The sequence below is a fragment of the Pelophylax lessonae genome (assembly GCF_965119305.1).
Source record: "Pelophylax lessonae genome assembly, chromosome: 3".
NCBI lineage: Eukaryota > Metazoa > Chordata > Amphibia > Anura > Ranidae > Pelophylax > Pelophylax lessonae.
This window is the reverse complement of record NC_138770.1, coordinates 268,986,254-269,012,574: the sequence shown is the minus strand read 5'-3', so window position 1 is coordinate 269,012,574 and position 26,321 is coordinate 268,986,254.

Here is a 26,321-nt window from a genome sequence, read left to right as displayed (position 1 = left end):
TTCTGTAAAGGGCGATGGATTAGTATTATAGGGGTATTTTTAGTTAAAAAAGGTATTTGAGGCCGAAACACTGCTTTAAGTAACCACTCGTTACAACCAAGGTATGCAAAATACCATCTCAGAATGCACAACACATCGAACCTTGAAGCAGATGGGCTACAGCAGCAGAAGACCACACTGGGTGCCACTCCTGTCAGCTAAAAACAGGAAACTGAGGCTACAATTCACACAGGCTCATCACAATTTGACAATAGAAGACCGGAAAAATGTTGCCTGGTCTGATGAGTCTCAATTTAAGCTGCAACATTCAGATGGTAGGGTCAGATATCGGAATAAACAACTTAAAAGCTTAGATCCACACTGCCTTGTATCAACGGTTCAGGCTGGTGGTGGTGGTGGTGTAATAGTGTGGGGGATATTTTCTTGGCACACTTTGGGCCCCTTAATACCAATTGAGCATTGCTTAAACACCACGGCCTTACCTGAGTATTGTTGCTGACCATGTCCATCCCTTTATGACTACAGTGTACCCATCTTCTGATGGCTCCTTCCAGCAGGATAATGCACCATGTCACAAAGCTCAAATCATCTCACCACTGGTTTCTTGAATATGACAATGAGTCCACTGTACTCCAATGGCCTTCACGGCCACCAGATCTCAATCCAATAGAGCACCTTTGGGATGTGGTGGAATGGGAGATTTGCATCATGGATGTGCAGCCGACAAATCTGCAGCAACTGCGTAATGCTATCATGCCAATATGGACCAAAATCTCGGAAGAATATTTCCAACACCTTGTTGAATCTGTGCCACAAAGAATTAAGGTAGTTCTGAAGGTAAAAGGGGGTCAAACTTGGTACTAGCAAAGTGTGCCTATTAAAGTGGCCGGTGAGTGTATATTCCATTAAATCTAACACTGATAGATATTCAGTCTCTGTGTTAATACCTTTGTTTCAAATAGTGTAGAATTAGTCAATTCTGGAACATAATGCCTCAATCTGACTATACATTGTTCAGTAATTATCGTTTAGGCAGTGGGCTGAATGAGAAAAACTAAACTTAAACAAAAGTTGATCGGTAGATTGATTTCTGTTCAGCCTTAGTGGCCACCAATTAAAATTTCGGCCGGTCCCTGCTGCACCGGCCTAATTTTGATTCATGTTTGGCCAGCTTATATTTTAAGCATAAGGGACATGACTTATGTAGCCAGGTGCTGGCTAGATTTCTTGTGCTACCAAAGGGGGAAAAGAAGACATTCTACAGTTTTAACCACAGGGAGACTATCCCCTCCAGTGCCCAGCTTGGATACTACATTGTCATATCCTGAATGCAGAGTGGGATTTGATAGAAGAGCATAGGATCTTGGGACACATAGTCTAAGAAGCCAAGTTGAGCCAGGAGTGGATCGTCATGAACTACAAGTTCCAGCCAGATGGAGGTAGAGAACAGAATGCTGGGAGAGGAAATAAATAGGCTGGATTGGAGAGAAGTCGGCTTCTTGGAATCGCTATTTTCAGCTGGAAGAAGGGACCCGGACCCTCGAAGGGCGGCGAGAAGTGGCGCGGCCTAGCCAGTGTAAAGGACACTTTGCCTGGGTGAGCGGAACACCATTTCCAGCCTGCTGACAGCTGAGAGATCCTCAGTGGGGTCACCTTCAACGCCCTAAACGGCGATCCTGCTGAACACCTGCGACGCAAGTTGTGCAATCTGGCACCTCTTCCCTGGTGACAGATTTCTGCAGGAACGTGTCCTGAGACCCTGTATTCCTGAGAGCCGGTATCATCTGGATTGGTGAGCAGGCAAATCCCACCTTCTATTCACACTAGGAGACGGTTTGCACATGCTATTCACAATATTAGATGCTTGTACACAGAGATTCTCTCTGGGCCCTTGTTAAGCTAGCTGAAGACACCAGATCTTTACATCATTAGGATTGTTTTCACCATACACCCCCCCCCCCCCACCACAGCAAATGACTTTCAGCATAATATTCACACATTTAAAGAGGAAGTTGAGTGTTACAGTTCTGATGTTATATTGTTGACACTTGTTTACAAAGGTTTTGGGCCTGTGATTTGAGGGGTTGGAGGGAGCTACCTGACAGAAAAAAGGCTCATTAATCTCCCTTTTATGAGTGGGGCCATAGGTCCTTAAAGAGTCCGATGCTTTTTCCCGGTAAATTTATTGCAATTCTCTTTACATTGCACCTGCTCCAGTGTGTGTTTAACCAACTGGCCTCCTTAAGATTTACCCACCTTCATGACCAGTTCATTTTTTGCGATATGGCACGTTACTTTAACTTGTAAATTGCGCAGTTGTGCGACACTGTACCCAAAATAAAATGTATGTCCTTTTTTCCCACAAATAAAGATTTCTTTTGGTGTAATTTGATCACCTCTGAGGTTTTTATTTTTTGCGCTATAAACAAGAAAAGACAGAAAAAATATTATCACTTTCTGCTATAAACCTATCCAATATGTTTAGGCCAATATGTATTCTGCCACATATTTTTGGTAAAAAAATCCCAATAAGCGCATATTGATTGGTTTGCATAAAAGGTATAGCGCCTACAAACTATGGGATATTTTTATTTTTTTACTAGTAATGGCAGTGATCAGTGACTTATAGTGGGGACTGCGATATTGCGGTGGACAGTCGGACACTAACTGACACTTTTGACACTTTTTGGGGATCAGTGCACTAATACAGTATTCAGTGCTAAAAATATGCAGTCACTGTACTAATCACACTGGCCAGGAAGGAGTTAAACATTAGATGCGATCAACAGGTTAACTGTGTGCCTGACCAGTGTTAGTGTTAGTGTGGCAGGTGCTTTTACCAGAGGAAGGCATTGATCCATGTCTCTGCTTTGCAGGAACACAGGATCCATGCCTTCCCTTCTGACAGAACGGTGATCTGCGTTGGATGATCAGCAGGTGCGGGTAGACATTGAATCTGCGTTACCCACAGATCAGCTCCCGATGTGTCGGATCACGTACTAGGTGATCCAGCACAGCCGTGCCACCTTGCCGCTGTATAAGTTATACAGGCGGCAAGTAGTTAAGCTTATAACAATACATTCCTAAGCCATTATTGCATTCCCGGTCTTAAAAACTGTACGTAAAATCTCACTTGATTAATCCATCGCAATCTGGTGTCTTTATAATTGCATTTGTCATTTAAAAATGTACGAACCTATGGTGTCAGAGGTGTTGGGAGACTTGCAAGGTCAGGGTCTTCGGGGCCAATCATTCTCAAGCAGCTCCCACAGGGGTGGCGCTACACTTACTAATTATTTGGTGTGTACCTTGAGCTGCTGGCTCCTCCGTTCACTGAAATCTTCCTCCTCCAATGCAATAAAGTCCACTTCCAATGTGCTCTGTGCGAGGAACCAAAAAATGGTGCAAGTCCAATTTTTACATCACAGTGTGTGTATCACTCATCACTTCCATGGAGAATAGTGGTATCACTGGTTATTCCCCGCTTCTGCTTACACTCACCAGAACCAAATAAACCCACCTTCCACTGACAAGCGGGTCAAACAGCACTTAATGGTCATCTTACAATATGTAATCCAGGTATTCTAATAAATCTTCCTACCAAGGCAATCCTTTTTGGAACTCAGTAGATCAGGTCATCTTTCCAAAACCAACAATGTAGGGGAAAAGAAGAGAGCCTCAATAGTGAGATGCTGTTTTTACTAAATAAAATGTAAAAGCCAATGCACTTACATGTTGAATAAGCTTTACATCACAGGCAACAAGAACCAGGAAGCTCCTCTGTGCCAGTCTCAGCGTGCGCTCCAAAGAGACTACCGTACTCACTACAATCAATACAGCAATTTTTGTTTTTCTAAATTCCTCTTGTAACATAGTTTTTATATCTGCCAGCCCTGCCACTAGATCTATTTTGTTTCCATTTCCTTTAAAAGGCCTAAGTGTCCATTCACACTAGCGCGACTTGTCAGGCGACTTGGTCGCCTGACAAGTCGCGGTCGGTCGCTCGCCATAGAGTAGTACAGGACCCGTTCTAATAGGAGCGACACAAGTCGCTCCGACTTAGAAAAAGGGTCCTGTACTACTTTGGGGCGACCTGGAGGCGACTTGCTTTGACTTCAATTATATGAAGTACGTGCAAGTCGCGCCGAGGTCGCCCCAGCAAGTCGTGTCGCCCCTGTCTGAATGGGCTCTAAATGTACCAAGAGTAAAAATGTCAAGCCATTTTCTTCAAATATTTATTTTATATATATTTTTCAAGAATTCAGCAAAAAAATAAAAAAAAAAATAAAAAACAGTACAGTCCACATTATTTGACAGGACAAGGACAATTTACAATATATCCAAATTTTACATTTCCTAACAGCCATAAAAAAATATATAATTAATACACAATAATAAACTCATTCTAATATTCTGAAACCATAAAAGAATGCAGGCTTACAAAAAAAAAGGGGGGGGGGGAGGAGACCTTTAAATGATAAACAATAAGGGCCACTTCACACTATAGAAACGCAGTCCAGATGCTTTTCTGCATGCGCGTTTTTAAAGCATTCTGGTACATTTTTGATGCAGTCTAGTGCTTTTTTCCTCCTCTTTTTTCTTAAAGAGGTTGTAGACCCAAACATTTTTTTTTTTTAACCTGAAAGAGAAACACATAATGAGCTAGTATGCATTGCATACTAGCTCATTATGAAATACTTACCTCAGAACGAGCCCCCGCCGTGTAGATTGCTTACCTCTATGACCGGCGACATGTTCAGTCGCCCATCTTCCGGAATCGCAGCATACGGCCATCTTATTGGCCGGAGCCGCAAGGACGTCACGGCACGGGGCTCTGAAGGAACGACACCAGCGGCCGTTCCTTCAGAGCGCATGCGCCAGTGATGTCACTGGCTGCATGTAAGGTAAATATCTCCTAAACGGTACATGTTTAGGAGATATTTACAGTACCTATAGGTAAGCCTTATCATAGGCTTACCTATAGGTAAAAGTTGCAGAGGAGGGTTTACTTCCTCTTTAACCTTAATTGTCATTGTCATCCAGTCACCAGAAGAAAATTTGGTTCCCAGGGCAAGATTACCAGGTCATAAAACGATGTTACAAGGGACTCAGAAAAACAAAAATTGTTAGGTTAATGCTACTGACAGACTGCATCATTCAACATCATTTTTTGTTTTGGCCATAGTAACACTTTAACCGTAGCACGGCCTTTACAGAGCCTAGGGCCTGGTTACTTTCTGGCTGGAGTGTCTGGATGGAAAGACTCACATGTACAAATTAAATATATTTTAGCAGTTAAAACAGGTCACATACTGAACATGGATTCAACTACATACAGTATCTAGCTGTTTGTAGTTTCCCTACAACATTGTATGCCTCACAACAGATTTTATTTAAGATGTACCCAGTGATCTGTTTTCTAAGCACATAAAGGCATAACAAAATAACCTTTATTCAGTGGCACACATTAAGATATGAAGTCTTGCGGCTGACCTGTCACACATAGACAGCTGCGGGGTGACACCACAATTAACTTTAAGCTGTAGGACAACTCAGCCACATCTAATTTTTTATTGTCAGTCTCCTCTCATTTTCCCATTGGTGATGTTTTCTTTCCATTCTTCAGATTTTGCACACAAGGGGCTTAAGTGTCAACTGAAAACCCAGGAGACATCTATTCAATATGTTTTCCCATGCTGACTGTAAAAATAGATGCACATTGTAGAGAGGTAAAGTGAGAAATACAAAGAAACAACGACCTAACTGACAGATTTGTAGACTCCTAGACTAATGCTATTAACATTATTATTATCAGCACGGGCCTGCTATACACTATGAGCAGCAAGAAAGTTCAAAGGGCCTATAAACTAATAGGACATTCAGCCAACAAGAACCGATACATAGCTAGAGATGCTTTAAGCTTGTGGATGTGGGATTGCTATACACAGTATTGTGTATTCCTGATAAAAAGAACATTTACTGAGATCTCCAAAAATAAATCATAGAAAAATATATAAAGTAAATAAAAGTGATGTCAGGTGCACATAATCTGTAACAGTAAATTACTGGGCTTGCATTACAATGCAGTGCAAAGTACAATTGTGTTTTAAAGGCAGCAATCTGTAGTAAGTATACAGATTTAGATTTACGGTACCATATTTTCCAGCGTATAAGATGACTTTTTAACCTCAAAAAATCCCCCAAAAATGGGGGGGTTGTTTTATACGCCGAGTATAAAAATCTCCAAGGTAAGCGCTGGCTGTCTGTGCCCTATTAATCTCCAAGGTACCGAAATTACCGTAAATGTAATCTCTCATATATCTCCAAGGTACTGTAAGTATTACCGGTAGATGTAATCTCTCAAGGTGCTGGCTGTGTGGGAATCCTGTACCGGTATACTGTATGTACCGTAGCTTTGGCTACATACAGTATACCGCGCTGAGCCAATCACAGTGAGCAATGTATTCTATTATTAAATGCAAAGCCTGCTCGGATTGGCGGAGTCAGAGAAAGTAACATCAGCCCGCCTCTCTGACTCCACCAATCCGAGCAGGCTTTGCATTCAATAATAGAATACATAGCTCTCCGTGATTGGCTCAGCGCGGTATACTGTATGTAGCCGAAGCTGCGGTACATACAGTATACCGGTACAGGATTCCCACACAGCCAGGGCCTTGAGAGATTACATCTACCGGTAATACTTACTTACGGTACCTTGGAGATATGAGAGATTACATTTACAGTACTTACTGGACCTAGGAGGTATATGAGAGATTATATTTACGGTACTTACCCCTTGGAGATATATGAGAGATTACATTTACTGTACTTACAGTACCATGGAGATATATGAGAGATTACATTTACGGTACTTACTGGACCTAGGAAATATATGAGAGATTATATTTACGGTACTTACCCCTTGGAGATATATGAGAGATTACATTTACGGTACTTACTGGACCTAGGAAATATATGAGAGATTATATTTACGGTACTTACCCCTTGGAGATATATGAGAGATTACATTTACGGTACTTACAGTACCATGGAGATATATGAGAGATTACATTTACGGTACTTACTGGACCTAGGAAATATATGAGAGATTATATTTACGGTATCTTGGAGATTGATAGGGCACAGACAGCCAGCGCTTTGAGAGATTACATCTAATACTTTCTAACAGTACCTTGGAGATATATGAGAGATCTGAGAAATCTGATGTTTTTCAATGATGTTGCCTTGCTTGGGAAGGGGGGTAGTCTTATACGGCGAGTATAGCCCAAAATCTATGTTTTAACTTGAAAATTAGGGGGGTTGTCTTACAAGCCCAGTCGTATACGGTAGTCAAGATAGTGAAAGAGGACCTGTGACTGGCTTCTGTGGCTTATGTGGGAGATTTGACCTGGTTTGGTGTGTATGTGGAATCAAATATGTAGTACCCATCACATGATTTTCATTGAAAACGCTAGGATTTTTTACTGTTTTGAAGCAGTCATTATTCCCATACAGACAGGACCTTGACTTCTCTAACATTCAAGATAAACCCCCTCCCCTTTTGGCATTAAGCCCCATCCCCGGTCATTTAACGGTCAAACGTCAAAACTCCAAAGGACAGTAGAGACTTAAAGCAGAACTTTACTTCTTTAGAATGAGCTGTGCATGCACAGTCCAATACACATTACCAGCATGTCTCGGTGCCTGGATGATTTTACTCACATGTGCATGTACAGAAATTACAATATTCTGGGCAGGCCAATCAAGACAGCAGATGATGCTGAACCTGGAAGACCGAGCGGTTATGTCAGCACCAGTTGGGGAGCTTACAGACATCACATTGCTCTAATAGAGTTGAATATAAGCCTTTTTAGTTCCACTTTCAACAGTTTGGCATAGACTAACCTTTTACTTCTACTACACATGCAAAACAAATCTGTGGTGAAGTGGGAAAACAATAATAATACCGTCGTCAAGGAAAGCAATGAATATGGTGCCCAGACCAGCAGATGAAGATTACTGGTGCTCAGGCCACCAGATGGACACAACTGAGAATGGCATATTGTAAGCCATTGCTGTCAGTCTATAGGAACACTGGGGTCAGATTGAAAGTTCTCAGGCAGGCTTACAGGTAATGGAGAACTCAGAGATGATCCTTCCACTGTGGTGTTGCTCATTTATTTTTAAATGAGTGGTCTGTAGTAAGGAGGTGGCACATGAAAGTTCAGAGCTGCAGTAATGAACAGCTATGCAACGTGAAAGAGATTTGTGTCACAAGAACAGAATATCAAATGTTTTGCCACATAAAGCAGCTCACATCTTTATACCTTAATGCGTTTTAAAAACTGATAGTTTGTGGGATGTGGCTAGCTGCGGATCGGGATAGAGGTCTAAGATCCGAACTCCGCTCCACGGCCTGGATTAACAGCGACACAGTGCTACTCTACTTCCCACACTCACTTAACCTGCGTGGGAAGGACAGGGGACACCCTCGGGCATGTAAAAAAAAATTCAAGCCACCAGCACCGCACCCTCTCGCCCATTATTACTCCGCTGCTGCAGACATGCACTCGGCCCAAGATGGCTCCGGCTCCAGATCCAGCCATAACAACACAGCTGCAAATTCAGTGCCGGCCTTAGGTGTTCAGGCGCCCTGTGTGAGCAATTTTCTTGCACCTTTTTTGCACTTTATTTGACTTTCTTTTTTATGATCACTAATAACTTAGCCCCCCTTACAGACCCTCACAGAGGCCCCCTTACATCAGAGACCCTCACAGAGGCCCCCCTTACATCAGAGACCCTCACAGAGCCCCCCTTACAGAGACCTCACAAAGGCCCCCCTTACATCAGAGACCCTCACAGAGGCCCCCCTTACATCAGAGACCCTCACAGAGCTCACCTTACATCAGAGACCCCCCACACAGAGCCCCCCTTACATCAGAGACTCCCCCACACAGAGCCCCCCTTACATCAGAGACCCCCCCCCCCACACAGAGCCCCCTTTACATCAGAGATCCTCATAGAGGCCCCCTTTACATCAGAGACCCCCCACAGAGGCCCCCCTTACATCAGAGACCCTCACAGAGCCCCCCTTATGTCAGAGACCCTCACAGAGCCCCCCCTTACATCAAAGACCCCCTTACATCAGAGACCCCCCCCCCACAGAGCCCCCTTTAAATCAGAGACCCCCCTACAGAGCCCACCTTACATAAGAGACCCCCCACAGAGCCCCCCTTACATCAGAGACCCCCCACAGAGCCCTTCTTACATCAGAGACCCCCACACAGAGCCCCCCTTACATCAAAGACCCCCACACAGAGCCCCCCTTACATTTGTTGCAGGAGAGATAGCTTACTTACCTCAGTATGGAGGCTCACACTGTCTGCAGCTTTTCTTTTTTTCTTTAAACTTCCCACCGACACATCCCCCCGGGAGTGTGGGCGGGGCAGACCAGGAGGAGAAGGAGCGGGAGGAGGAGGAGCTTACAATCTCTCCTCTGGCATCCCTGCAGAGAGGAGGAGAGGAGGGATCTGTCAGCGATGGCGGATCTGAGGCTGAGCTGTGTGAGATACACAGCTCAGCCCTGCAGCTATAGGAGACCAAGGCACAGCCGCACAGCAGGAAGTAAGCGGCCTGTGTTAACCGTCTCCAGGCCGCGGTCGCCGCTTACCTCCTGCTGTGTGGCCTGATCATCTGCAAGCTGTGATGGCTGCACAGCGCCCCTGTTGCCCATGGCGCCCTGTGCAGTCGCACAGCTCGCACACCCCAAAGTCCGGCCCTGCGCAAATTCTCCTCCTGTGCATTCCACTCCAAAGGCCCTGGAATCTAGTGATCCCCTCACAGATTCCATGAGATCTGAAATTTACTTTCTTCCTCCACCAGATGCCATCACTGGGACACAAGCAGCAGATAGAGGTAAGAGACTGGCATCCTCACCTGCTCACTCACCATGTAAAAAGCCCCAAGCCAAAAAAACACCTATGGCCTGCAACATCTAATGGTGCATCCACCACAGTGCACATACCATCTTTAGCTACTGTCCCTGTCACAGAAAATCCTGTCACTGAGGCTATGCTTAAATCCATTCTGCATGCTTTGCAGAAGGATTTACACAGAGATTTGCAAATTTCTCTATTTCAAGTCCATGACAGAGTGGATTGTTTGGAAGAGAGGGCAAATGCATTAGAACAACATATGCGTGATTATTCCAAAGCTCACAATGAATTACTAGATGCGCATTACTTGGAATACACACAAGGCTTGTTTACTAGGGGCACATGCTAAAAAATCCCACTCATTATCACAGAACCTTTACTAAAACAGATCTGTGACTTAGAAATAAGTAACAAACAAAACCCAAACGCCACCGCCTCCTTGACACTTAAAAATCTTGGATATCAACTAAGCAAACACTTCCACAGCAAATTTGACTATTACATTAAACATCTTAGAATACAGTCTTACACAATGGCCAACAAACAAGGAGCATTCATGGCCAAACAGATAAAAAAACAAGTCTAACAAAAAAATCTCTTTCCTTATGAACTCCCAGGAAAACGTCTAAGAAACCCACTAGACATAACAAATGAGTTCAGCGACTTTTATGCTAAACTTTAGAACCTCACGGAATCAGACCCTAAATTATCTCCCACTCAGGAATATATTGTCAAATTCTTGTCTACCATTCACCTTCCTACCATATCACCTGCATAACAGGAATCCCTATCTGCACCTTTCTCTCCAAGGGAAATCCTCAGAATCATAAAGAACCTCCCACTACACAAGGCCCCTGGCCCAGATGGTATACCAAATGAATTTTACAAACACTTTCGTCTATCCCACTGCAAAACATTCAACCAATTTGCATCAACAGGTATTATATCCAAGGAATCCATAGAAGCCCTGGTAGTTACCCTACCGAAAACGGGTAAGACACTAGATAACCCTGCCAACTATCGCCCAATCTCACTCCTAAACACAGACACCAAATTATATGCAAAACATTTAGCCCAACGGCTCTCTACAGTCATTACCCAAATTTTACATCCAGACCAAGTGGGCTTCATACCAGGCCGTCAGGCTTCAGATGGTACTAAAAGGTTCATTGACTTCATACAATGGGTGGAGCATGGTCAGACGCCTTCTCTCTTCCTCTTTCTGGACACGGAGAAGGTGTTCGACAGAGTCCATTGGTATTATATGGAACCGGTACTGCGTAATTTTGGGCTGTCGGGAACCTTCTTAACAGCAATACTAGGCCTTTACTCTCACCCAAGGGTACGTGTTTGTACCTCGGCATCATATCAAACTTTTTCACAATCACCAATGGCACAAGACAGGAGTGCCTGCTTCCCCCCCTGATTTATGCTATAGGATCCAACCCTGCAGTTTCAGGAATTTAAACTGGAGATACCGAACATAAAATCGTAATATATGCTGATGACATTATTGTAGCTTTAACAAACCCTGAGAAATCACTTCCCGAAATTCAAAACATCCTGAACTCATTTAGTTTAATATCACTATTATATAAAGTAAATCACAGTAAATCCCTCATGCTGAATTTAGGCCTGGATGCCCAAACGACCAGAGATATATCTACTGTTACTCCTTTTGCGTGGTCTCCAAACTCTTCCTTACCATACATATATACCATATATATAGCAACCTGCTTAACATTTCCCAGTCACAACCTAGTAAAATTGAATTATTTGGCCTTGTGGACAAGCTTTCGCGACTATCCAAAGATATGCAACATATCCCTCTCTCTTGGGCAGGGAGGATCGCCCAAGTAAAGATGTACTTACCTCCCCCTATTTTGTACTTATTCTGTACAATTCCCTTGCCACTCCTACAAGCCCATCTGAAGAAAATACAAAGGATCATAAATAACTTCATCCTTCAACAAAAGAGCCAAGAGTGAAAGGATCTATTCTCATGACCTCTGTCCAACAAGGAGGTCTAGGAACACCTAATATCCTGGCGTACTATAATGTGACAATCCTGAACCAGTTGAAAAAATGGTGGAGGACAGTCACGCAACCTGGAAACAAATAAAAACGGATGCTCTTAAAATGGAGCCCAAACTCACTCTTGCGGCGCCCATGCTTAACTTCAAACCATCACACACACCAACCCTTGTGAACTATAACTGCTTCACTATGGGTATGGGCAGCGATCCCACAAATCAGTAAAGGAATCCCAGCAGGCACCCTATAATTTATACCCACTTAATCTGTGGAACTTTATCGCCAGTTCTATCTCTATTAGCATGGACAGAAGCTGGTATTTCTAATCTGGGACTGCTCATCTCTGCATCAGAAATGCACAACTTCGCTTATCTTTAACAGAAATACGGTTTATCTGCAAAAAAGTTTTTCCTTTATTAAGGATACGCTCCCTACTATCCAAGGTGCAATAGTCACATACAGAGTTTTCTATCATACACCCTCTTAAGATTTTACAATACCAACAATTCTACAACCAAAAGTATCTCCCTAATATACAAATTACTTACCACATCACATCCAGAACCACTCTCCTCCTCCATCAAGTTCTGGTCCAAACTAGCTGACAATCCACCTCCAACCAAACAATAGATTCAGGCCCTCACAATGCCTCTCTGTCAACTGTTCCATAAAATGGTACTACACCCTGACAGGCTGGCAGCCATATATCCCACAACCTCATCAAATTGTTGGAGAGACCGTGACAAGGTTGGAGCACTATGACATATCTGATGGGACTGCCCAATCATCAAAAATTATTGACTAGAGATAATCAACCTTGTCTCATCATTATACAACATCTCATTTCCTACGTCTCCACTAGACCTACTCCTGGGACTATCAATTACCACCTGGCCAAGACATTCTCAGACGCTAGTAACATGTCTGGATTACTGCGCGTCTGGCAGTTACAAGGAACTGGAAATCAACACAACCCCCTGCCCTAACAGACACTATTTGCATTCTGCACACAAACTTCCAAATGGAATTCGCTTACGCCAAAGCCAATTTATCCATGCCAACTTTCTACAATACATGGGCAAAATGGATAACTGATCCAAGAACCATTTCTCTCTCATAATGAGATCCGATCGGGTAATTACAACTTGCTACCAGATTCCGGAGGAGCTCTCTTGGAGGTACCTGCCTTACTTGGAGGTAAACCTAGAAGTACCCAAAAAGACTGCTCCAATTTCTAAAAATGTACAAAATATTGTTGTTTTACTGCACAAATAAAGCCTTCCTTGAAGCACTCATCCACTATGTACAATACATATACTGCATCTGACACCTGCACTATGTACATTACATATTCTTGATCCCTGCGATTTGTACGTAGGATGAAGTTTTAATCCTCTTCCACTGTATAGCAATTTTGCCACAGTCACCATTCCCTATGTTATATCTAAAAAGTGCAGCACTAACCCAAATCTACAATTGTTGTAAGTGACCAAAAATGAATAAACATAAGAACTAACAAACACATAAAATAATATGAGTGGCCAAAAAGATGTATGCAGAAACAAAGTGCCAATCATGCAATAAAAATGTATACAAAAAAGTCCACAAAGTCCAAGTGCGAAGCGCCGTGTATTTTTTTTATCTATTAATTTGTGTTACAACATAGCAGTATAATTTTGGTGCAGTAAGAGTCTATTACACCCCTTTCTAATCATGAGAGGGAGTAAGCGTTCCCCTTCCAATAGATGGACTGCTATATTTCTTCTTGCTCACTAGATGAGGTAGGTAGTTGTTGTCAACACAAAAGTGAGTCCCAGTTCTGGATGTCCGGGGACACTCCATCATCAACTGCCCATAACACTATATGTGCATGGTGATTCGATGTGGTGCTCCAGGCCCTCCAATGATGTCAGTTGGGATGAAACACAAAGGAGCGGTACACCGTGATGTCACCACACAACCAGGAGTGCACCGTCATGTCCCTGGTGTGGGGTTTCTATGCATTGTTGTTACTAAGTTTAAGTACTACGTGTGAGGTTTTTTTTTTTTTTAAAAGGTGTTTATGTAGATTTTTTTTTCCTTAAACACAAACAAATACACCATTGAAGAAGACAGAGTTGGTAAATACAACCAATATATGTGCAGATAGCATATAGTGGTAAACCTAAGTATTGAAACCCATCCAGAAACCCACCAATCCCAAAGAAAAAAGTGTGTGTGGGGGGGGGGGGGATATTAATACCACCCAGATAGCACCTAATTGAGCTGCAAGTTTGAGAATGACTTGCTAAGCGATTGCTAGACTTGCCAGTTTGTTGCACAATTGCATCAAGTCTGCATTGCATGACTCCAGATCAACTTTCTTTGCAAACATTCTGCAAATCTGGTTCTGGTTCAGTTATGTTGTGCAATAGTCATTCAACCACAGGGGTCACTGCAACTTGCAGAGCTCATGCTGTGGACTCACTACTGCAACTTTGCTCTTGCTAGAGACTTTCTAAGCAATTGTGCTACAAATTGGAAAAGTGTCAACTAGAACTTGTGCTCTGCATGTGTACAACTTGCCAGTGAAAATGTGCAGCAAATATACATGACTTACAATTCAACGCTGGCACAAATTTGTGGCAAGGTATCTCTGCTATCTGGGCAATTTCTAGAAATTATAAGTTCCAAGAAACCCCAGGAAGTCCAGACATACACTCACATACAGTACTCACACAACACACACCTAAGCGCCATAATCCCCTGAATAACCAATACACAATTGATATAGCTAGTCCAGACAATGTTTACAACACACAAAAAACTAAAGGCTATATTGGGGATGACATATTTCAAGTAATTTGTGGGGACAAGACTGTGCCCCAAATGTGTGTGTGTTTTAATCTATTTTTAATATAGTGCATTTGCAGATTTACACAACCGGGGGCATTTGACTCTTCCTTTCTCTTTTTTTTTTGTGATATATCCCGTATTGCTGTGTTTCTCAACCTTTTTTCGGTAAAGGCGCCCTTCAAAATAATGGACAGTCTTGAGGCGCCCTATTCTGAAATGTAAAAACTGTTCTGATAGTTTTATAAAATGCAGCAAAATCAATAGACGTAGGACACCCAACGTTAGAGGTGATTTATTCTTCTAAAGCAAATACACTTTTTCAAACAGGTACTTACTAGTATTCCAATGTTTCTCCTCAGTTTCTTCTACCTCAGTTTTTCTCCATCATTTAGCTAATGAGACCCCAAAGCTGATGGAGAGAGGCAAGGGAGGGTCAAACAAGGATGATATGCAGGCAACTGACATCCTCCTTATCAACTGATGATGTTATTGCCCATTAGGTGGTTGGCTGCTAGAAGGCTGTAATGGTGCACAATGAAAACCTGTGGCTTTGTGTAACTAAAAGTCAGCCTTCATCCACCAACTGGCTTGTGTACAATTTTGGGGCAATTTTTAGGCATTTTGCCAAGGCACCCCTGAAAAAAACCTCAAGGCACCCTGTTTGATAAAGGATTGGATGAGATACAATCCATGTTAAATCACTGTGGTGATGTTGAGTGGGGGTGAAGAACTCTGTTAAGGATTTTGTTCCTCACAGCATTTTACACTACGACTCTGTGGACTTTTTTGTATAGATTTATATTGCATGATATGTACCTTCTTAATGCTTTCATTTTTTCCAGGCCACTCATTAAACTCTTGCTGCTGACCACGAGCGGTACATTTAAAGGTACAGGTATGATGATGTAAACGTCCTGGTTTAGAGGCAAGAGTTCATACACCCCCCAACTGACCTGTGATGTGATTGGACACAGCATATGTTTGTCAGCTGGTTACAGCCAATCAGATTGACTGTAGCCAATTACAGCACAGAGATCTGTGTGTTGGTAAACACAGTACACAGATCTGGCTGGATTTCTCCCTGCTTTCAGTTGCCACTCTGGAACTGAAAGCAAGGAGAGACCTAGCCAGATAATCAGTGAGTAAAAGCAGCACACATACACTGAGAAGCCAATCAGCTAACAGGTTTTATTGCTAAAGCTTAATTAAACAAGCTGAGGTTAAATCTGATTCTTTTCTCTGCAGAATTGTGACCAATTTTACCCAATCTAGCTTTAGTAAATAAACCCCTTAGTGTCCCTCCCAGCCAGTGTCAATTAGTGCCAGATTGTCTGCCACACTATCAAAATCACAGTATAACTGCCATCACTAGTATAGTGTCTGTATGGATCAGTATCTTAATCTTAATCAAAACTTTACTACTGTCTCCAATATTAGTGTCCCTGGTGTGCTTAGCTAAGAAAGTCCCTCTTCCGCTCCTGAAGACTCCTGAGATGTATGACATAATTTGCCTAGGCCAGAAACCAGGAAGTAACTGCAGAAATGTTAAAACACAAGTAAATGTGATATACTTTCCTATCTATTTCTTAATGCTAGCAGCATAAGGATTCAAAATATTAAATATTGACTGAGGGGGTGAAGTTCCGCTTTAACCACTTTCCACCAAATCATGTACCTGTATATCATTTGACTTCAAGTGGTTGTACCGAGAAGGTAAGCAGCTGCAGGCATCACCCCGGTACCATTTTTTAGAGCCGATGGTTGGCTCTCTTGTAATAACAACCCAATCAGCTAAGCAGCCACTCACTTGTTATTACAAGCAGTGGGAGGGAACCTTCCCCCCTCAAACTACCTTAGATAGCTCACTCGGGTTCTCCTGTCCCATAGCTCCCAACTGTCCCTGATTTTGACAGTTTTTCCCTGATCTGTAACAATGTCTCTCTGTTCCTCTTTCCTCCTCATTTTTGTCTGATCGATTTAGTTGTAAGTAAAATGCACTATTTATCTTTAAAAAAACGTTTCCCAGTGCTAAACCTTTCATCCAATTACTTTCTACATTTCTGCATTTGTAATTGTCAAAAGCCAATATTAAGGAATAGTAGTGGTGAAAAAAAAAAAAAAAGCATTTGAGGGTTTAAAATGTTACCAAACCCACAGAAGTATTTTCAGGATCTCTCCCCTGATCACTGCCAGCACTTGTGATATGCAGCAGAATAAATTCTGGCCTTAATTTATGAAGAAATTTGATTTTATTGGACATGTTTTATAACAGAAAGCAGAAAATATTGGGGTTTGTTTTTCAAAATGTTCTGTCTTTTTTCATTTAAAAAAAAAAAAAAAACCCACTGGTGATCAAATACCACCAAAATAAAGTTCTAATTGTGTGGAAAAAAAGGATATAAATCTCATCATTTGCGTACAGTGTCACATGACCAAGCAATTGCAAGTAGTGCAGCGCTGAATAGCCAATTATACCTGGGAAAGGTATAACATTCCAGAGGTCAAGTGGTTAATTGATATCATTGTAACTCTTTATGTTTATATTTTTAGGCAGTTACAACAGTTGCATATTGTGGATCCAATACTGTGCGAGCTGCTTTTCTGATTTGAATTACTTTCCACAATTTTACACAATCACTTTGTTGCAAGCAGCATTATTGTCCCCTTATGATTTTTAATGCCAGCCCTGCCTGGTTCAGAAGACTGACTAAAAAACTGTATTTACACAATAACAGTTCATACAGTACATACAGAATTTACTTCAACTGTGTATTTAACGGTTTGCTTGGAGTTCAGCTTTAATCTGTTCGGCTCGGGTTCTGCGTTAAAATTAAAATGCTTCTGTTTTCAGTGTTCTTAGTTTTAGCGGCAAGTGAAGTAACAGTAATACATGTTACTTCAGTTGCAGTGGACATACTGTGTTTCCCCAAAAATAAGAACTACCCTGAAAATAAGACCTATCTCCGTTTTCTAGGATGGATGCAATATAAAGTGCAGCGCTATGATATGAAGGAACTACAACAGTTCTCAATATTGAAGAAAAGAACAATAAGGTGAATAGACGTCCAAGTCTGTAAATAAAAAAACTCAAAAGTTCATAATAAAGTTCCAAATAGTAAGTGGAAGTTGGAGATTCCAAACAGGAAGGTGAATCGTGATAATGATGTCCTGTCACCAACACCAAATAAAAATGCGCTCACCAGACGTTGTTGACCCTAAATACCATATAGCATGAGGGTCAAAAGAGCTCTTAAGGTGATGTAGGATTCCTTGAAACTAACTGCAAACACGGATGTCTCCCAGGTATGTATCCAGCAGGGTAAATGGAAAAAATTACTCACAGAAATCCAGACGATCTTGCCTGTATAGCCAGACTTGCATATACTGTATCTCTGCCTTTACCATTGGAATGTTTCCACCCTTTTTTATTAAACATTTTATTGGGGTTTTGCACTATGTTTGTGTCCTCTGGTTTACTTCCATATGGGTCTGGATTTCTGTGAGTCAACTTTTCCATTTACCCTGCTGGATACATACCTGGGAGACATCCGTGGTTGCAGTTCGTTTCAAGGAATCCTACATCACTACATCACCCTCATGCTATATGGTATTTAGGGTCAACAACTTCTGGTGAGCGCATTTTTATTTGGTGTTGGTGATGGGACATCATTATCACGATTCACCTTCCTGTTTGGAATCTCCAACTTGCACTTACTATTTGGAACTTTATTATGAACTTTTGAGTTTGTTTATTTACAGACTTGAAAGTTTATTCACCTTAGAGCCGGTTCACACTGGGGCGACTTGTCAGGCGACCTGGTCGCCTGACAAGTCGCCTGTCATAGATTAGCACAGGACCCGTTCTAATAGGAGCGACACAAGTCGCTCCGACTTAGAAAAAGGGTCCTGTACTACTTTGGGGTGACCAGGAGCGACCTGCATTGACTTCACAGGTCGCCCCGGCAAGTCGGGTCGCCCCTATGTGAACCGGCTCTTATTGTTATTTTCTTCAATATTGAGAACTGTTGTAGTTCCTTCATATCATATCGCTGCACTTTATTTTCACTTTTTATATTTGCATCAACCTATTTGTCAGTCGTTTGTGCTAGCAGCTTATACACTGATTGGTTAGCACAGTTTATGCACTTTTTTCACTAGCTGCAATATAAGCCGCAACCAGAAAGTAAGCCCTAGTTAAAATCCTTGTAAAGTCATGTAATTCACACTATAAAATGATTACATAATGTCCAGTGTGTATCTTTATGTTACATGATTGTAGAAAATACTTTATTTACAGCACTGCTGGGAGCTCATGTGACCCGCTAAAGCTCTCCTCCTCCTCCCGGCTGGCGGGTATCTCGGCAGCTTCATCGGCAAAAAAAGAGCTCTGGCGGGTCATGTGAGCGCCCAGCAATGCTGTAAATAAGGTATTTTCTACAATGTAACATAAAGACACACACTAGAGATTATACGATCCATTTACAGAGCGGAATCAATGGTTTTATAAAGACTTTAACTAGAGTTTATTTTGGGGATTACAGAGATGCTGACTCCTGATCTGACAGAGAGGGAGAGGGGGAGAGATGACAGAGAACAGATATGGCATCCCCCGAAAATAAGCCCTTATGCATTTTTTGTAGCCAAAATTTATATAAGACCCGGGCTTATTTTTGGGGAAACACGGTAGATAAATTGTTTTAAAGCTAGGACACTGATTAGATGAGGAAGACAGAAGGTGCAAACATATAGGAAAAGCATGGTGTTGCATTGAAGCGCTAGCATCCCTTTCCAGTCGACATTTTCTAAAGCTGCACTCAAAAACAACACTGCAATATTAGTGAATGATTCTGTGTCTATAAAGGTTCAGGATAAGAGGCATAGTAATATTTGTAAGGCAAATTCCATCTATTATAATGGCAAATTGCCTTTCAAGTGTGTAAGCGGGATGGAAAATGATCAGTCATCATAAATGACATTTTGTGCCCACAGCTCATTTTCCAGTCCCTTTTGCATTGAGAGCTGCTTACTGATGCAACTGTCTCCAATCTCCCATTATATCTGTGGCCTTGGTGGTTGGAGGTCAGTAAAGGACTGCACTGCAGTTTACATGTGTGCCTCATGTGTATAGAACAACAATAAACTAAAACTGTTCACAATTTATGGCTAGCCTTGGATACAAAGAGAGAAAAAAAAATTAGCAATTTTCACGATCGATACAATGCAGCCCTTTTTTTTAACTAATGAACCATTGAACTTATTTCCCATCCGGACTAAAATGGGAATTAACACACAGACCAAGGTAATTGAGTTAGTATCTCTTTTATTCAGCTACCTGGGCAAATTCTGTCTCTCATCTCTCCATGATCTGCAGCAATGAAGTGTCTTTGTATAATAGTGACAGTGGGGAAGGCAATGGCTTTTCATCATTCTATTTATAGGCATACAAAAGGAGATAAGGTCGACTCGTAAGACAAAAACATTTTAAAGGACATTTCTCTAGAGGTTAAACTTCTTTTTCATTTTTTTTTCTACCACAACACAAATGGTTTCCGTAACGTGCAGCTAATCACAGCCCAGCAAATGTGCTGAAAAAAAACAGAAAGAGCAAAATGATTGCACTGTTTTAGCCTGTTATGAATTATGGGAGGGGGAAGGTTTGCATTAATAATTAAACCAGAGAAAGGATAGATGCAAAGGATTAAATAAAAGTGATGTGTCCATTAAAAAATGCACTGGGTAGTGATTGTTCATTTTTATAAAGCACTCCGGGATGTTCAGCTAATTGGATCGCTTGATTGGCTGAACATTGCAAAAATCTAGCGATGTGAAGAGAGCATTAGGCAAACCTTTTAACAACAGTTCTATTCATCTGCTGCTTGGCAGAAGGGTTTTCTGAATGATAACTTTGACAAAAAAGGATTAACAAACTACCTTGGGCTAAAACTGTTGGAAACAGTTATGTGACAGTGCTGTGACCAAAAACTATGACCATCGGGACCAGAGACAGCCATGAGCTCACTGAGCCAAGGATGAGTCATTTTATCTCAGCATGCCACATTTAGTCATCTGAAATTAGGTTAAAATAGCATTCTCCTTCATTTATCTCAGTTTTTAGAAGCGCAGTATAGTTAAAACATCTGATGACCACTTTGTTACATTTGATGTCATCAGCTCATTGCATAGCATATAGCTCCATGGTGCCAGCCTTTTGCATGCAGCCTGCTGTGCGCTAGACCTCTAATCAATATTCAACTCCAGAGAGCTTTAGCACTGAAACCACTGGCTGTCACAAACAGCCACAGTCCAGCACTAAACCTAAGAGGTGAATTGATCAGCTCCTGGGCTTTTGCTTCTGTTACCAAGTGTTCCCTTATATGAGTGCTGATAGTATGCAATGTAAAAACACAATGTGGAAAAATGATTCCGTGCTGTTTTTATATCAGAAGTGAAATTACCCCATTATTATCCAGCACTGCCTTAACCCTCTTGGGCAAGGAGTTCACCAGAGCTTCACAGGTTGCCACTGGAGTCCTCTTCCACTCCTCCATGACGACATCACAGAGCTGGTGGATGTTAAAGACCTTGCCCTCCTCCACCTTCCTTTTGAGGATGCCCACAGATGCTCAATAGGGTTTAGGTCTTGAGACATGCTTGGCCAGTCCATCACCTTTACCCTCAACTTCTTTAGCAAGGCAGTGGTCTTCTTGGAGGTGTGCTTGGGGTCGTTATCATGTTGGAATATTGCCCTGCAGCCCAGTATCTGAAGGGAGGGGATCATGCTCTGCTTGAGTAAGTCACAGTACATGTTGGCATTCATGGTTCCCTCAAACTGTAGCCCCCCAGTGACGGCAGCACTCATGCAGCCCCAGACCATGACACTTCCACCACCATGTTTGACTGTAGGCAAGACACGCTTGTCTTTGTACTCCTCACCTGGTTGCCGCCACACACTCTTTACACCATCTGAATCAAATAAGTTTATCTTGGTCTCATCAGACTACAGGACATGGTTCCAGTAATCCATGTCCTTAGTCTGCTTGTCTTCAGCAAACGGTTTGCAGGGTTTCTTGTGCATCATCTTTAGAAGAGACTTCCTTCTGGAGCGACAGCCATGCAGACCAATTTGATACAGTGTGCAGCGTATGGTCTGAGCACAGACAGGCTGACCCCCCCACCCCTTCAACTTCTGCAGCAGTGCTGGCAGCACTCTACGTCTATTTCCTAAAGACAACCTCTGGATATGATGCTGAGCACATGCACCCAACTTCTTTGGTCGACCATGCAGAGGCCTGTTCTTAATGGAACCTGTCCTGTTAAACCGCTGTATGGTCTTGGCCACCGTGCTGCAGCTCAGTTTCTGGGTCTTGGCAATCTTCTTATAGCCTAGGCCATCTTTATGTAGAGCAACAGTTCTTTTTTTCAGATCCTCAGAGAGATCTTTGCCATGAGGTGCCATGTTGAACTTCCAGTGATCAGTATGAGAGAGCGAGAGCGATAACACAAAATTTAACACACCTGCTCCCCATTCACACCTGAGACCTTGTAACACTAATGAGTCACATGACACCGGGGAGGGAAAATGGCTAATTGGGCCTAATTTTGACATTTTCATTTATGGGTGTACTCATTTTGTTGCCAGCAGTTTAGACATTAATGGCAGTGTGTTGTTATTTTGAGGGGACAGCAAATGTACACTGTTATACAAGCTGTACACTCACTACTTTACATTGTAGCAAAGTGTCATTTCTTCAGTGTAGTCACATGAAAAGATAGAATAAAATATTTACAAAAATGTGAGGGGTGTACTCACTTTTGGGAGATACTGTATGTCAGATGTACCAGGGTTCATTTTTATTTACTGTGAAAGTAAGTATGATGTCTTTCAGACATGTCCTTTCCCCTATTTATTTATATTTTTCCCTATTTAACTGATGCTGGGTTCTTCACTGTTCAAATTCTCACCCACCCAGCGTATCCAGCACTGCTGCGATCCACTTCTCTGCAGCCACTTTGCAGCCATCTTCTCTTGTGACGTAATCAGGAGGTTTCTGGCTCTTCTGGCTTCAAGCGCTTTCTCCCGATAAAGTGCCGCTAGGCCCGCCCCCCTCCTCCTTTAATGAATGGAATGGCGTGCAGTGCTCCTGATGCTTCCTGGGATATGTATGTCACATATCTCAGGAGGCACAGGGGGACTGCAAGGTATTTGCCTAGGCAGGGAGGAAGGATAAAAGGCAGGCCAAAAGCTCTACAAAGAAAAAAAAAGTAAGTACAACAATATTTCTGCAGAGGAGTGGGGGAGGGTTGGAGAGGAGGAACTTCATTTTAAGGGTGAAGATCTTCTTTAATGAATTAAAGCATATCTTAACACATTAGAAATCAAACATGATTTCTTTACAATGCAGCACAGTGCACCACACAGCATTTGCATTGGGGTGCATTTTGTGGTGCATTGCAGTGCCTGCTATTGTAACAGTGAACTGGGGGGGGGGGGGGGCAATCAACATGAATTTCACGCACTAATTAAACACAACTTTTTTTAAGAGATGAAAGGTGAAATAATTATGATATTAATACACTTAGTATAAAGGATAATTAGCAATAAGGACAAGGTATTAGGTGACACCTGCTGTCCAGTTCAGCATAGACAGTGACAGTGTTGCCTGGGGTGCAGCTGTGAGCAGTAAAGACTTGAACTATAAACCCCCAGAGATATACTGCCAGAGTGCACAAAATGGGGCTATGCTAGGTCTAAAACCATCTGGCAAGCACTGTGAAGGTTGAATGTTTGGGAATATATTCAAGAGGTGGCATGATGGAGTTGATAGACAGGTGGACAGGGGCAGTCCTTGAGAAGTTTCTTCTGCCGGCAATCATTGGGGTCCTTTAAGAAGCATTGGTGCACCTAACGACAGTCCTGACAATCCTGCAGGCAGTAGTATAGGATTTAGAGGTAATATAGATCTTGGTTGGGTATGGAACAGAGGCAGGGTGGAAACAGCAACAGTTAAGTAGAACCACAGTATAGAGTTGGTTTTTGGGTCGAATAGCCCTCTCACCAATACCAGCTGTGATGTCCACGGTGGAAGGGGCCCCCCTCAGTCTATTCATGAAGCCTCAAGTGAACAGCGGGTGAGTGGATGATGGATGGATGCTCCAGCCTCACTCTGTAGTAGCTGTGCTGGTACCCGTGGTGCAATTGATGATGTGCTGTAACCAATGCCCTCACACTTAGACACAGGGTCCAGCTCCCTTTGGCTGGGCACCCAAGGGTTCAAGAGCACACTAATAGAGGTCTTCTCTCCTCCAACTCCAGGCGCCAAGTCTCTCAAACTTTCTTGAGCAGTACAGTAAAACACTCTTCTAGCTCTCCTCCTGAATTCCTTTTGCTCATACAATTTGTGGTTTCTGCATGGTCCTGTGCAGGGCAATGATCCCTCTCCCCAGACCACATATCCCAGTCTGCCCTCCATCCTCCTCCTGCTGCTGATTGGCTCAGTAGTGGCCTCTGATGGGAGAGGGGAGTAGGAATTCAGAGCAAGAGAGAAAGCAAGCTGACATATGGAGACTCACAGCCTGCGGCTTTCAAGCATCAAACCACTCCAACCACTGAGCAGTGGGGGAAGCTGAGCAGGGAGGCCGCTGATACTTGGCTACACAGGTCTACCAGTACTTGATTGCCACCAGTTCTTGGTACGCAGTGCTAATGTTTCTGCCCTTCTGGCACAAGGGATCAAGCGCAGGTAAAAGAAAAGAGTACCTGAGATCCTCAGGAGGATCTGGTGTTAGATGAGAGTACCCGTATAAATATCCAGCGGCTGGTGGTGGTCAGGGAAGGTGAAAGCAAAAAAAACTGCCAGTCCCAGACCCTGAGTAGCCACTGGCCAGTAAAAAATATTTATTGCTCAGTCATACCCACAGGAGGCCTTTTTATTTGCTCCCCAAATGGGAGATTTGTAATTCACAAACAGTCCCTTCTAGCGAAAATCCCTCTTAAAACAAACAGACAACAACAACAGCAAACGGTACGTCATGGTGGCTAATAGTTTTTTCACAACTCTTATAAATATTTAAAAAAAAATGTTTGTGCTTAGTGTCCAATGGGTTACAGCACTCTAAGTCTTTGGACTACAAAAACTATGTAAATATTTCAAAGTAAATAACTGAGCTTCCCCTTTAAAAACTATAAACAATTGATTATTTTCTTAAAAGTGCTAGTGCTTATGTAAAAGATAAGAGTAGAGGGGTGACAGTTAGGAGGGATAGAAGGGGACAAGGCAAGGAAGCTGGTCCTGGGCTGGAGCACCCCAATAGATACGCCCGTTGCGTGATGTTGGGGAAACCAGTCAGGGACCAGCAAGCATTGCTGGAGCAGAGTGACGCCCTAGCTGCCAGGGGAAGAACTCCTCCAGTGAGGCCGGGAGAAAGGGAAAGGAAAGACAGGTGATGGTGGTAGGGGACTCAATCATTAGAAGGACGACAGAGAGGGAAATCTGTCACAAAGACCGTGGGCGCCGAACAGTCTGTTGTTTACCGGGCGCTCGGGTTCGGCACATCGCGGATCAGGTGGACAGATTACTGGGTGGGGCTGGGGAAGACCCAGCTGTCATGGTACACGTGGGTACCAATGACATAGGCAGAGGAAGATGGAGAGTCCTAAACAATTTCAGGGACTTAGGTGCTAAGTTGAGGAGTAGGACCTCCAAGGTAGTATTTTCAGAAATACTACCTGTACCTCGAGCCATACCAGAGAGGCAGCAGGAGATTAGGGAAGTTAACAAGTGGCTGAGGAGCTGGTGTAGTAAGGAGGGTTTCGGGTTCCTGGAGAACTGGGCCGACTTCTCAGTCGGCCACCGGCTCTTTGGCAGGGACGGATTGCACCTAAATGGGGAGGGTGCAGCCGTACTGGGTGAGAGGATGGCCACAAAGTTAGAGGGGCTTTTAAACTAGGTGATGGGGGGGAGGGAACAGATGTAGAATTAGCCAGTGGTAAGCAAGATTCAGAGGGCAGAAATGGGGGCATTAGCGGTAGGGTGTTCGGAGCTCCTAAACCCAGGGTGGGTATGGGGAAAAATCAAGAGAGCAGTCTAAAAACATCAAATGAGGATATATGTAACCGATCAAAATTAGGAGGCTTGTATACCAATGCCAGAAGCCTGGCTAACAAGATGGGAGAGCTGGAGCTACTGATGTTTGAGGAGGACTTAGATTTTGTGGGGATAACAGAGACTTGGTTTGACAGCTCTCATGACTGGATGGCGACCATTCAGGGGTATTCCCTTTATCGCAGAGATAGAGAAGGTAAAAAAAGGGGGAGGGGTATGTCTGTATATTAAGAACAGTGTACAGGTAAATATGAGGGATGATATTAATCATGGAGCTATGGACGAGTCAGAATCCCTATGGGTAGAACTTCAAAGGGAAGGCACTGTGGGGAAGGTAATATTGGGCGTATGCTATAGGCCCCCCAACCAGAGGGAGGAGGGGGGAGGCTGACCTCCTTTTACAGATAGGATTGGC